This window comes from Sceloporus occidentalis, unplaced genomic scaffold, assembly GCF_023333645.1.
Source record: "Sceloporus occidentalis isolate IW3139 unplaced genomic scaffold, rSceOcc1.0.p SCAF_65, whole genome shotgun sequence".
Classification (NCBI taxonomy): Eukaryota; Metazoa; Chordata; class Lepidosauria; order Squamata; family Phrynosomatidae; genus Sceloporus; species Sceloporus occidentalis.
In genome coordinates this window covers 3,973,428-3,987,360 of record NW_028317045.1, presented here as the reverse complement: position 1 = coordinate 3,987,360, position 13,933 = coordinate 3,973,428, and positions in this window count along the sequence as shown.

The following is a 13,933-nucleotide window of genomic DNA, read 5'->3' as shown; positions in this document are numbered from 1 at the left end:
TCGTGGCCGCCCCCCTCCTGTGCATGACGTCATCCAAGCACATATGTATATGTGTGGGTGAACAGATGTCTAGGTATAAAAGTGTGTGGGTGAGCACAGGAGTCTGTGTATACGTGCGAGTGAGTATGAAGGTCTATGTATGTGTGTGTGCATGGATGTCTACATTTAAGTGTAGGTGAGCATGACTGTCTAACAGTGTATGTGTGAGCATGTATGTGTAGATATGTGTGTGTGAGCATGTATGTGTAAGTGGTGTGAGCAGGAGTGTGTGTTAAAATTAGTGTATGTGTGTGTTACTAAGTATGAGTAAGTGTTTGTGTTAGCATGTGTTAATTTGTTAAAGTGTGTTGACGTATGTGTGCTAGAATGTATGTTGGAGGGGGTAAAGGGGCAAATAAGGCACAGACAAGCTGTTTGGGGGCAATGATGGCATAGACAGGCTGCTTGAGAGCAATGATGGCACAGACCAGCTGTTTGAGGGTAATGATGGCACAGATAAGCTGTTTGGGGGCACTGACAAGCTGGGGGAAAATATGGCACAGGACGGATGTTTGGGGGTTAGGATAGCACCGATAAGCTGGTTAGGGGCAAAGATGACATTCACATGCTATTTGGGGCAAAGGTGGCACTGTGGTACATGTTGCTTGGTGAAGTTGGGGGCGCCTGGTTGTAGGCTTGAGTTAGATGCCTGGTTCAGACTTGGCTTGTTACTATGGGCAAGAACATGACTCAGTGGGTGATCCTCACTGTGGCCTTCCAGATGACCATAGGTACCTAATTTGTTTGAAGAAGGTAGAAGTTTTTGCTTGCACACAAGCTCCATGAACTGACCCTTGGCCTGGTTAGACCTGTGCTGCATTTTAGTTTGAATGGTTGTATTCATACCTTATTGAAATTTCTTAAGCTATGTTAAAAACAGTTATGTTAATGTCTGGGGGGGGTTTGTGGGTGGTGGTGGAACTTTTAAATAGGCATTGATTATATTTTCTTATTGATCTCTATACAAAATAGATATTACAAAATAACAACCAGTGCTGCATGCTTGGAAATAAAATGAACAGAAAAAGAAAACTGCATGAGCAACTTCACACTAGACCCACATGATATTTTAAGTATGTTCCCATTTCCTTGATAGCTCCTATACAAAAGTAGATTTGTATGCTTTGGTCTATTAAACTAAAACATAATAATGATGATAATATATTGTGATAAGGTGCAGGGTGTTGTCGCTGATGGTGTGTACACCTCCCTAGGTTTTGTAGAGAGTGGTATGATTTGTAGCCCCAGGGGGAGTATGTGTTGTTATGTAGCATAACAATATGATTAAATATGGGCCCCTGGGGTGGAGCATACAGATAGTAGGGCGGGCTGGTGCTCCAAAGCACTTGTAAGCTGCAAATAGTTAGCTGCAGTGACTGCAATAAAACCTTGGCTGAGGGACAGAAGAGGGGAGTTTTGTTTGAGGTCTGGAAGCAGCAAGGGTTGCTATGCAACAAAGTGGCAGTCTAAAAGGTTGGTGAGGCCTGCGTTTTGTTTGGTTTAGACCCTGATTAGTAAGGGAAATCTATGTTAGTAAGAGATACGATAGTGTGGTTACACTACATATAATGTCTAGAAAAGACATACAAGAGACATTTTATCAGACTATTGCAAATCTGGAAGAATTTGTTTTCCTTTCACTTATTTATTCACATTACTTTAATTAGTTAATGTGTACAGCTTAGATAGGACAATCTTACCAGCAGAGAAGAGCTTCTGATTAACTTTAAATGGTGTCAATGATTTGCCGGTCACTGGCAGTCCTAGAAATGTTACTGGTAACAACACATATGGTAGGCAATGCCGAGGTTTCTCAACTGCTTTAAAGTTTGTATCATATTCATACAAATAAACCTGTAAAATATTTGCAAAATATTTTGTGTCAATCTCATAAACACAAGAAACAATCTTAAACACTAATGGTTAAAAAATATAAATATGTAGTATTTGCCTGCTTTTGTTTTCATTTTGTATGGCACAAAAGTTTTTGTGGACCATAAGTCATTATGTTAGGCAGTTAGGCAATCTATACATATTTCAATCTACAGTAATCACTCGGAGATTGAAATAATCACCTATTCCCAGAACAACGCAACAGGGTACAGGCCAGAAAGAGAAAATCAAGGGGTAGATGAACCAAGTTCACTTTTGTTTAGCTGGATCTTGTACCAAAAATGTATAACATGCAAGTTTTGAAAAAAAGAGAAAAAACATGAAGGGTAACAGTAAAAATGGCCACACATATGCCTCCACAAAACAGTAATAACAAAACAATTTCCTTTTTTAGCCTAGCAAGCTAGAAATGCCTTGAGTATGTGGCAAAGAAAAAAAAATGACATACTAACGAATTGGCAACTTGTTCATCAAACGGATCATTCAATGCTGGTGCCTTTTTTGACATGTGGCTGTCAGAGTTTGGGGTTGGATCCAGGGTTGGATCCAGAGCTGGCTTGTTTAAAGTCACATTTGGCTGGACTTTTTTTACTTTACCAAACAGGACCTTGGACAGAAAAGAAATGTATTATAATCTTTTAACAATGAAAGTGTATTTAATACAAATGATTTACGTTTTTCTTCTACATTGCTCTCAAGAAACATTAATAATATTTTGTTGAACCATATGAATAGTCCATTTGTGCTATTTACAAATCTGCTAATTGATCATCGTCATTAGTCACTCATGAAATACAAAGAATGCTGAAACAAAGTGGTTTATGTGTTTGAATACTGAATATTATAACAAATATGTATTTGATATTATGAGGAAGACATCACTGGATTCTGTTTTGTGGTCATTACTAACTGAACACGTGGCGTTTTTTAATGTATAACAAATGTTCAGGATGGTGTTCAATAAAAAATGATACATACCTTGAACACTAAAACAGTGTCTGACTTATCATTATTTTGTTTAGAAGAAGCCAATGCAACATCAATGTGCCTGAACAGATATACTCCCATGAGAGGGTTGCCTAGGTGTTTTGAGGGTGTATTGTTCACCTTTAAGCCTTGCTGACATATATCTATGGCAGAATTGTAAGGCAGTACTAGGAAGCAGAAGTTTATTTCTAACTCTCTTCCGTGCCTTCCAAGTTCACGCATCTCTGACCTGGAAAGAGATATATAAAGTAAAATGACAATGTTGTTCACACTATGCTGAAAGTATTGTTCCATACAGGGCGAACAGTTAAATCTAATAATGAGGTACTAATTACCTAAGGTTAATACCGGAGACATAAAAAAGCTATAGTTGTGCAACTGTCAGATATCCAAGTTCTGCCAGGTCTAAAATCTTAACACTACATACAACATACTAATAAAATTTTTTGATTTTCACTTTAAATTGGTTAATTTTGAACTGGACATTTAACTATTTAAAATAAAATAGAAATACCCAACCCTATACTCATATACCCTTGACAAGCTAGGCATGTATAAGGGGAGGATTAAAAATGAAAAGTATGAAACACTTATAGGAAACCTCCCACCACAGGCTCCATGAGGAACTGAGGAACCAGGGGAAGAGAAGCGCTAGCTCAGTGCCCTATATCTAAATAATTAATTACTATATAATGTACATTTATTCTAGTCTGGTACTAAACTAAGCTGAAACTGCAGCGCACCTTCCCCTATAGTTGCCTAGCTTGTCAAGAGTAAATCAATTTGGGGTTGGGTATATATATTTTATGCACATTTTCAAATAAGCTGATTAAAAGTTATGCTTTAGAGATCGCATATTTTGCCTGCTATTAGATTAGTCTCTGCGTTAACCCCTTATGATAATAGTGTTACAGAGTAACTAGGAGAATATAAATAACCACTAATTTTTGGGGGTCCAATGTTTAACCACTTCATGATCAACTGTACTTTGTACCCTAAAGACCAGACCCCAATTATCCCAACTTTGTTCCTCCACGATCCACCTTTTCGTGTTTTAGTGTACCTATTATATTGTTTTCTCGAGGACAAATAGGGCTTTCTTTTAAAACTATTTTATATGTATAGTGCAACATTTAGTATGAATAACAGTATTAAAAATAAAGGAAATTAAAAATGAAAAACTTCTTTAGTGTTTCCAATGCCAAATGTCTATCAAATAGCTGTTTTCTTCCTCCTATTCTTTTATACTAAACACTAGTTATGTGCATTCACATTTGTATTAAATTTTTTTTTTATGAAAATATATGAAACTCATACAACTCATACAGAAACAAACAAAACCAATCGCGAAATCTATATTTCGTGAAGATTCACTCACCATGCTTTGTCACCATTACAAGCAGTTTTGGCATCATTATATCCCATTTCGGCACTCTTTGTTGAGGTAAAGTGCAAAGTGTGTAGGAGGGTACATATAAATAAATTACATATGAATAAATGACTGATAAAAGTAGCCAAAACATTGATGGGTCTCATTGATGGTTATGGTTGTGATTGACACGTCCAACAACCTGTGAGGTTTTTCCTTTCTTTTTTCAATCTGACCTATCAGCATTTACAAGGGGAAGGCTCAAGCATTATATAAGTGTGCTGACACTATTTTAACGTTGGCGTGTAAGACATGTAAGTGACAGTTACAGTGTTGAGGCTGAGATTGATGATCATCTACATATTTAACCCCTTCGTGACAAAGGCTGATTTTACTTTTTGTACCCTTCGTGACAATGGCCTTTTTAACATTTCTGCGCTGCTTGTGTTTAGCTGTAATTTTCTTCTTTCCTGTTTACTGAACCCACACACATTAGATATTGTTTTTTTCAGGACAAGAAGGGCTTTCTTTAGATGACATTGTTTTGATTGTATCATATTATTTACTACTAAAAAAAGTATAAAATATGGTGAAAAATTTAGAAAAAAATGACTGTTTCTAACTTTTAGTTGAAAAATCTTTTACTCATCTATAAAAGGTAATGAAAAAACCTGCTAAATGGATTCTACTATTTGTCCTGAGTTTAGAAATACCCAATGTTTTTATGTTTTTTTGCTTTTTTCTACCCATTATGGGGCAATAAGTACAGGTAGCGTTTTGCTATTTCAAAGCCATTTTTTCCAAATCTGGTAATTCTTCCCCCATGTGCCATTTCGGGTATCTTTGAACCCGGCCAATGCAATTTACCCCATCAAATCATATATTTTTGAAAACTAGACAGCCCAGGGTATTCCAAATGCTAGTATTTTAACTCTTTCCATGCACCATATCTACCACCAGTTTTTGTCAAACTTTGTGGTAGTCATTTTTTTGCATTTGTTTTGTCACACACATTTTACTTCAGGTATGAATTAAAAGGTTCTCGTATATGTCACTATCACAAAACACCCCAATATGTGTTCAGCAACATCTCCTGAGTACAGCGATACCTCACATGAATGATTTTGCCTGGCTGTTTGGGGGCAAAAGGGCCACATTTGGGGCATGCGCATTTTTCAATGTTGAACTTTGGCATTTGGGGATTCACTGCCCATGCCCTATTTGGTACATCTTTGAGCCGGGCCATTTCAGTGTGCCCAACAAAACCATATATTTTTCTAAACTAGACACCACAGGGTATTTTAAATGCTGGTATTTTAACTCTTTGCATGCACACATTTTACCACCAGCATGTTTTCAAAGTTTGCAGTAGTATTTTTGTGTGTGTATTTTTCCCACACACACCTACTTTATGTATGAATATACAGCTCCTGGTATATGCCGCTGTCACACCACACCCCATAATGTGTTCAGCAACATCTCCTGAGTGCAGTGATACCCCACATGCATGGGTTTGTCATTTTTGTGGGAACTAAAAGGCCACATTTGGTACGTGTGCATTTTTCTAATTGGAAATTAGGTGTGTGGCCATCCTTCCCCCGGTGTTAATTGGGACGTTGTTGAACCTGGCCAATTCAATTTACCCCATCAAATCATACCTTTTTTAAAAGTAGACACCCCACGGGCATTTAATATGCCAGTATTTTAACTCTTTCCATGCGAGAATTGTTTTAAGCTAATATGCTAATTTTAGGACTTGCTCACAAAAATATATTTTTTATATATATATATATTTTTTTGTCTTTTTAAAAAAAAATTTTTAACATTTTTTTTTCAACTTGGAGGTTCCCCTGATAGTGACATCAGTGGGAAATGATTTTTACATTTTACTATTTTTTTACTATTTTTTTTCTAATTATTATTAATTTTATTTTATTTTTTAATTTATTTTTACTAATCACACTGTGATTAGAAAGCTGGGTTCCATTGACTTGCATGGTGAATGCAGTACCTGTATTCAACCTGCAAGTGGAGCCAAAGTTCTCTAGATGGTCGATCGCCTCCTAAATGCTTTTAAAACGGGCGTCCGCCGTCGAGGTCGAGGCATTCAGCAACGTTTTTTGGGTGCAGAAAGCGAAAACAGATCGCTTTCTGCACCCGTTTAAAGACGTGCCGGTCCTGGCACGTCAATTGTCGTAAAGCACATGCTTTTCCGTGTCGTGCCAGGACCGGCAATTGTCGTTAAGGGGTTAATGGTTTTTTTTTCTTCAATTAAAAAATTTACTTTGGCAAAACCTCTAGCTCATGGACAACACAAAACCATAAGTAATTAAAAATATTGGTGCCAAAATTAGGCATTGAACTGTATACATGCACATTTTGTTTTTCATTTCTTGAAATAAAGTTCCTGAGTAGAGTTTAAGTTAAGAAAGTTGCACATTTACGCTAGCAATAAAACCTCTATTGCAGACAACACAATAATAAATTGATAAACTGAAAATAAAGGTGATAGCGGATTTATTTTTGATCCACAAGTGGGGAAGAAGAGGGATGGTCAGCAGCCACAGCAAAGCGCTTGGTGAGATCTTAGCCTTCTATAAGAGTGTGACTGCACCAACCTACCCTAGAACACTTTGGGGCTTTCCATTCAAGGGGCATGTCAAAGCAGCTGTCAGATAAACTGATGGGGCTTTTGTAGGTTTGCGTTGCGCGGTACATATAAAGGCATCTATTCCCACTGATGGGCAGTGTAGGGTGTTGAAACTGATTGAGAAGTGTCATAAGATTCCAGGACACTTTCACTGCAGCATGAAGGCAAGCCAGCAGCTGTGGGATGAGCAAGAGAATGAGAGTCTATGCCACTAGGTCAAAATAAAGATGTAGTCACCCGCAGGAACTCTAACCTGGACGTGATAGACCGTATCCTAAAGCAGCAGCAGGCTCTTCACTCCATGTCCTCTGAGCAGAACAATGGGATGTCCAGCCCACTGGGCAGAGGAGAATACCCATTAAAGGGAAAGGTTGTGGCAGTCCTGAAGCCATTTAGGGATGTCACTGAGAATTTTACTTAATTACTTACTTACAAAAAAAGCACAAATTCCTAGAGCAAAATGAGGTCTTTCTGGTCGATAGATTATATGTGGCTGTTGAAAAGCTGGCTAGAAGGTTGATAGAGGAGCAGAGAAGTTGAATGTAAGTCATCAAGGACACCACAGAGTGCATACTGACCACACCCTGTTACTCAAGTGTTAATGGAAAGTTGGGCCTTAAAAATATTGGAGGGACATGAAGCACAAAAGGAGTGATGCAGTCCAATCCCTTGCTCCCATGCATAGCAGCAGTCAGTTGGGCTCTTGATACTTTTGACACTAGCACCTCTGAAATTGTCAAAGTTTACAGTTGTAATCAAACGTTTGCATGCCCTTGGAGAAATGGTAATATATGTACCATTTTTAAAGAAAACATGAGTGAGCAGGCAAAACACATTTCTTTTATTCCTTATGGGATTTATATGCAACTGTAGGTTATAACAATCATAAAACAAAACATGGCAACAAAGAAAAAACTGAAATGACCCCTGTTCAAAAGTCTGCATACGCTAAGTTCTTCATACTGTGTATTTCTCCCTATAGCATAAATGACAGTGAGCAGTCTTTTGTAATAGTTGTCTGACATCAAGCGAACGTTCTGAGATCTCCCCAGAGTGGCTTGATGATATTAAGGTCAGAAGACTGTGATGGCCACTCCAGAACCTTCACCTTTTCTGCTGTTACCACTGGAGGGTCAACTTGGCCTTGTGATTCTGGTCATTGTTGTGCTGGAAAGTCCAAGACCGTTCCATGCATAGCTTTTGCCACTACCTCCTACTACTGACCTTCTAAGTTATTGGATTTAGAAAGCTGTTATCTGACCAGGCCACTCAGTTACCCAGCAGATGTCTATCCCCCAGTGTCGAAGGCAAGAGGGTTGTTTTTCTGTGACAGGCAAGAGTCAACCCTCATACCTGGTATATTGGAAGTCAATCTGACCAAATTAGGTTATCCAGCACTCTGTGATACCTGCCGTGTCCGCCGCGGTCCCTCGCCGGTCTGCCGCATCATCACTAGAGACCCTAGTTGACTTATCCATCCAGATTGATCGTCGGCTACGTGAACGCAGACAGGAACGTTCCATGGGGGCTAGTCCTCCTAGGCGCCGTGTGTACCAACCTCCTGTTCATCAACCATCATCAACCACCGCACAGACAACCGAGGAACCCATGCAGATAGGACTCTTCAGGGGACCTCTCTCAGCAGTGGAACGCTCCAGAAGAAGAACATTGCACTTGTGTCTTTACTGCGGCAAAGCTGGACATGTACTCCGTGAATGCCCGGAGAGACCTAACAAGTCAAGAGGTGAGCTGTTGTCCATCCACACTGCTGTACCTCCTACTGTTTCCCGTTCAGCCTCTCATTTATCCATCTCTCTTCTCCTGCAGTGGACTGATTCTTCCATAACCACCATGGCCATGGTGGATTCAGGAGCCAGTGGTAACTTCATGGACACTGGTTTTGCCTCGAGACACCACATACCCCGTCACACCAAGACAACTGCGCTCCTCATACACCAGGTAGACGGCAATCCATTGGCCTCTGGACCCGTGACCCAAGAGACTGTACCTCTTATGATGCACATTGGTACCAGACACCACGAGCGGATTAGTTTTGATCTGGTACAGTCACCATTGTTTCCAGTCATCCTAGGACTGCCATGGTTGAGACAACACAACCCACACATCAACTGGGAGACTGGGACCCTCACCTTCTCTTCTCACTTCTGTCTGGACGCCTGCCTTCTACCACAAGAGCCACCATTGGGTCGGTTGTTTTCTCTGGACTTGTTGCCATGTAACAAAACTCCTGTTTGTCTTCCTTTGGTGTATCGTTCATTTTCTGACGTCTTCGAAAAGAAAGGGGCTGACAAGCTTCCACCTCATCGCAGTTATGACTGCCCCATTGACCTGCTCCCTGGAGCACCTATACCGTATGGGCGCATTTACCCTCTGTCGGGACCGGAACTGAGAGTCCTAAAAGAATACATAGATGACGCTCTCAAAAAAGGATTCATACGACCATTCACATCTCCGGCTGGAGCAGGACTGTTTTTTGTCGGAAAGAAAGACGGGGGGCTAAGACCCTGTATCGATTATCGGGGCCTCAACGAAATCACAAGAAAAAACCGATACCCACTGCCCCTGATACCTGAATTACTACACCGTCTCAGCTCCGCTCCCATCTACTCCAAATTGGACCTTCGTGGGGCCTACAACTTGGTCCGGATAAGAAAGGGAGACGAATGGAAGACAGCCTTTCAGACTCGGTACGGGCATTTCGAGTACACTGTGATGCCATTCGGGCTTTGCAATGCTCCTGCTACGTTCCAGCACTTTCTGAACGACGTATTCCGTGACTATTTGGATGTATTCGTGGTGATATATCTAGATGACATCCTGGTTTATTCTGAAACTCTTGAAGAACATCGTCTCCACATGAAAAAAGTTCTCACTCGGTTGCGTGAACACAACCTGTATGCAAAGCTTGAGAAATGTGCGTTTGAGACAACCACAGTGGAATTCCTCGGATTCCTCCTAACTCCCCAAGGACTGCAGATGGATGACAAGAAAATAAGAGCGATTTCTGAGTGGACCTGTCCTACCAATAAGAAAGAGGTACAACGCTTCCTTGGATTTGCGAACTTTTACCGTAAATTCATAAGGGACTTCTCCAAGATAGTCCAGCCACTTACCGCATTAACCAAGAAGGACAGCCGGTTTGTGTGGTCACAGCAAGCCCAAAACACCTTCGACCTCTTGAAACGTCTCTTCACCTCTGCTCCCATTCTTGCGTTTCCTGACCCAGCAAGACCATACGTCTTGGAGGTAGACGCCTCTGAATCCGCCATAGGGGCCATTCTGTCTCAAAGACAAGGCGCACTGGACATCCTACACCCGGTTGCCTTTTTCTCCAAGAAGTTAACTCCCTCTGAAAGAAACTATGATGTCGGTGACCGAGAGTTACTTGCCCTGAAATCTGCTCTTGAAGAGTGGCGGCACCATTTGGAGGGTGCTGCTCATCCAATCCTGGTCTACACTGATCACCGGAATTTGGAATACCTACGCACCGCCAAGCGATTGAAACCCAGACAGGCTCGTTGGGCATTGTTCTTCAGCCGTTTCCTTCTTACCATAACTTACCGTCCTGGTTCTAGGAATGGCAAAGCAGACGCTCTTTCACGCATAATGGACAATAACCAGAATGCAAGAGGCACGGAGGAGACTATCCTTCAGAGTGGCCATTTCCTAGCAACCTCACAATCAGTATGGGAGAAGCTCCGGTATTTTAGCACTCCTGAAAGAACCCCTACCACTCCAAGGCTCACACGCCGTGACGGTCTACTCTTTTCTCATGGAAGGGTCTTCGTACCGCCACCTGTTCGTCCTGAGATTTTACGGCTCCATCACGCGACATTAACGACCGGTCATGGTGGAACCAAGAAAACAGAAGATCTCATCAAACGCTTGTTCTGGTGGCCAGCTCTGCGTAAGGATGTTACAGCATACGTGTCCGCGTGTCAAGTGTGTGCCAGCACTAAGCCTTCTCGACAACACCCAGCTGGGCTCCTACACCCTCTTCCAGTTCCCAAGCAACCATGGACTGACGTGGCGATGGACTTCATCGTTGAGTTGCCTGCTTCACAAGGATACACCACTATCCTGGTAATAGTGGACCGTTTCTCCAAAATGGCCCACTTCATACCTGCCAAGGGCTTACCCACCTCCACGGAGACTGCCAACTTGTTCCTGAGAGAAGTCTTCCGTTTGCACGGGCTTCCCAACACCATCACGTCCGATCGAGGCACACAGTTCACCTCCCGTTTCTGGCGTGCCTTCTGTCAAGGACTCAATATACAGCCCAAGCTCTCCTCCTCGTTCCATCCACAGAGCAATGGTCAGACCGAGAGGGTTAACCAAATACTTGAACAGTACTTGCGCTGCTTCGTAACGCACCTACAGGATGACTGGTACCAGTTGCTGCCTACCGCTGAGTATGCATACAACAACCAAACACAGAGGTCTACTGGGTATTCTCCATTTTTTGCTAACTACGGTTTCCATCCTTCCTCGTTACCTGATTCCCCTGTATCAGACTCTGTGCCTGAGGCCGCCACAAGACTCCGGTGGCTCCTTCAATCGTTTCGTTTCATTGAACACAATCTCATCAGGGCACAAAAAGGGTATAAAAGCTATGCCGACCGACTACGCTCACCAGCTCCCTGCTATCAACCAGGAGACAAAGTCTGGCTTTCAACCTCTCACCTACGCCTATCCTGCCCCACCAAGAAACTCGGCCCCCGGTTCCTAGGACCTTTTTCTGTCATTTCTATGGTTGGTTCTGCGGCAGTTCGTCTCCAACTGCCTCAGACCTTTCGTATTCACCCTGTGTTTCACGTATCATTAGTCAAACCATGGGTGCCTCCTGCTCATCCCTCTACAGATCCTGTACCTCCTCAACCCATTGAAGTGGCTGGCGAAACGGAATATGAGGTCCAACACATTCTGGACTCCCGGATCCGACGCGGTCGTCTTGAGTACCTCATCCACTGGAAAGGGTACGGGGTGGCAGACCGTTCCTGGGAACCAGTGGATAACATTCACGCTCCTGCCAGACTCCGTTCCTTTCATCGTCACCATCCTAATCGTCCTCGCCTTGGGCGCCCCCGGAGGGCTCGCCTGGGGAGGGGGTCCTGTCAGGCACGTACCTGCCGGCAGCAGCCTGCATGCTCGCCTCCAACAGGGAAGGCGCCGACGAACGGCAGGGCGTCCGTCCGTTCATCGCCGGCGTCCTTCGCGGGCTGTGTTCTCCGGAGCTCCTCTCCTCATGTCCTCGGAGGGAGCGAGGTTCGCGGGTGCCGCGGTTGCAGGAACGCCGAGGTGGGGGGTGGTGCTGCAGCATGCTGCTCTGAAACCACCTCCCTCTGCAGTCCGTGGGGAAAGAGACAGAGGGGGCGGGATGGAGGCTTTTTATACAGGAGGGGCGGTGCTCCCAGCTCCCTCACTGAACTGTATGAGGGGTTGTACTGTGGGCGGGTCTGTAGGCGTGACGCGTGACGTCACGCCTGAGATCCCTATAAAACACCTGAACACCATCATGTCAGTGCTCAGATATTCTGAGACGCTCAGTGCATTACAGAGTGTCTTCAGTTCTGTGCTCCTGTTCCTATAGTGACCTAGTAACCTTGCCTGATTGTTTCCTGAACTTGACCTTGCTGAACTTGACCTTGCTGAACTTGACCTCGGATTACCTACTGACCTTGCTTACGGATTGCTGCCTGAACTTGACCTCGGATTACCTACTGACCTTGCTTACGGATTGCTGCCTGAACTTTGACCTTGGATTCCCTACTGACCTCGTTTGCTGATTGCTGCCTGAACTTGACCTCGGATTACCTACTGACCTTGCTTACGGATTGCTGCCTGAACTTTGACCTTGGATTCCCTACTGACCTCGTTTGCTGATTGCTGCCTGAACTTTGACCTCGGATTGCCCATTGACCTCGCTTATTGATTACTGCCTGAACTTTGACCTCCGTTTTCCTATGGACTCTGATTTTTGATTTATAGTCTCCCCTGCATATTGGGCTCCTCCTCCCTTCACACCACAGGTGCAAGTCAGCGCCTGTCAGTAGCACACGTAGATGCCGGTTTGTTTATTGTTTTTTCGCGCCGACGCCATTAGTGTGCGCCGGTCGCGATGACGTCTTCCTCATTTGTTTCTTTTTGGTTGCTATGGTTTTTCCCGCCCTTCTTCCTATTTAAACCTCCTGTCCCATTAGTGCATTGCCCGTTCAAAGAGTCGCTGTTGTGTATCTCTGGGTTATCGTGAGTTATTCTGATTGATCTACGTGTACCTGACCTTGGCTTTGTTTTCTGACTTCGATTCTGTGCCGCCTGCCCCGACCTTGGCTTGTTTCTCATCTCGTGATCCTGTGCTGCCTGCCCCGACTTTTGGCTTGTATACTGACCTTGCTCCTGTGCTGCCTGCCTCGACCGTGGAACTTCCTAGACCCGTTGTGCTGTGCTATGCTACCGTCTCTGCATTGTGGGTGCATAATCCGTGTTGTCCTAGGTTCCGCATAACACACTCATTATTAAAATGAATAAGGCTCTAGTGGTTCTGTTTTGTGTGCTTTGTCATATCTAATAATGGGCTTTGCCTACTTAAGCTTAGCTTTACATTTGCTCTAATTTTCCTCATTCTGAGTCTGCTTTTAGTTCCGAAATGCAACCTGTGGTTTCCCTTTTCTTTTATTCTTATTAACAAATTTGACGCAATATTTTGCTGCCTTTAGTAGAACTTCTCTTAAGTATTTCAGTTCTTTCAGGACTCCATTTAAAGATGTTCAGGTCATCAAAGACACCCCTACATATCTTGCAATTGTACAGAAAATCATAAATCAGCCTTCTTAAATCTTAGTTTCAGTGCAGTGCAACTCAGCCTCTGTCTTTATATTAAATCACACTGATTGATGATCCCCAGACCCAAACACTATGCTACAGTGACATCCAACATTAGGTCTCTATTTTAAATACTAGCTCTAGCACAGCCT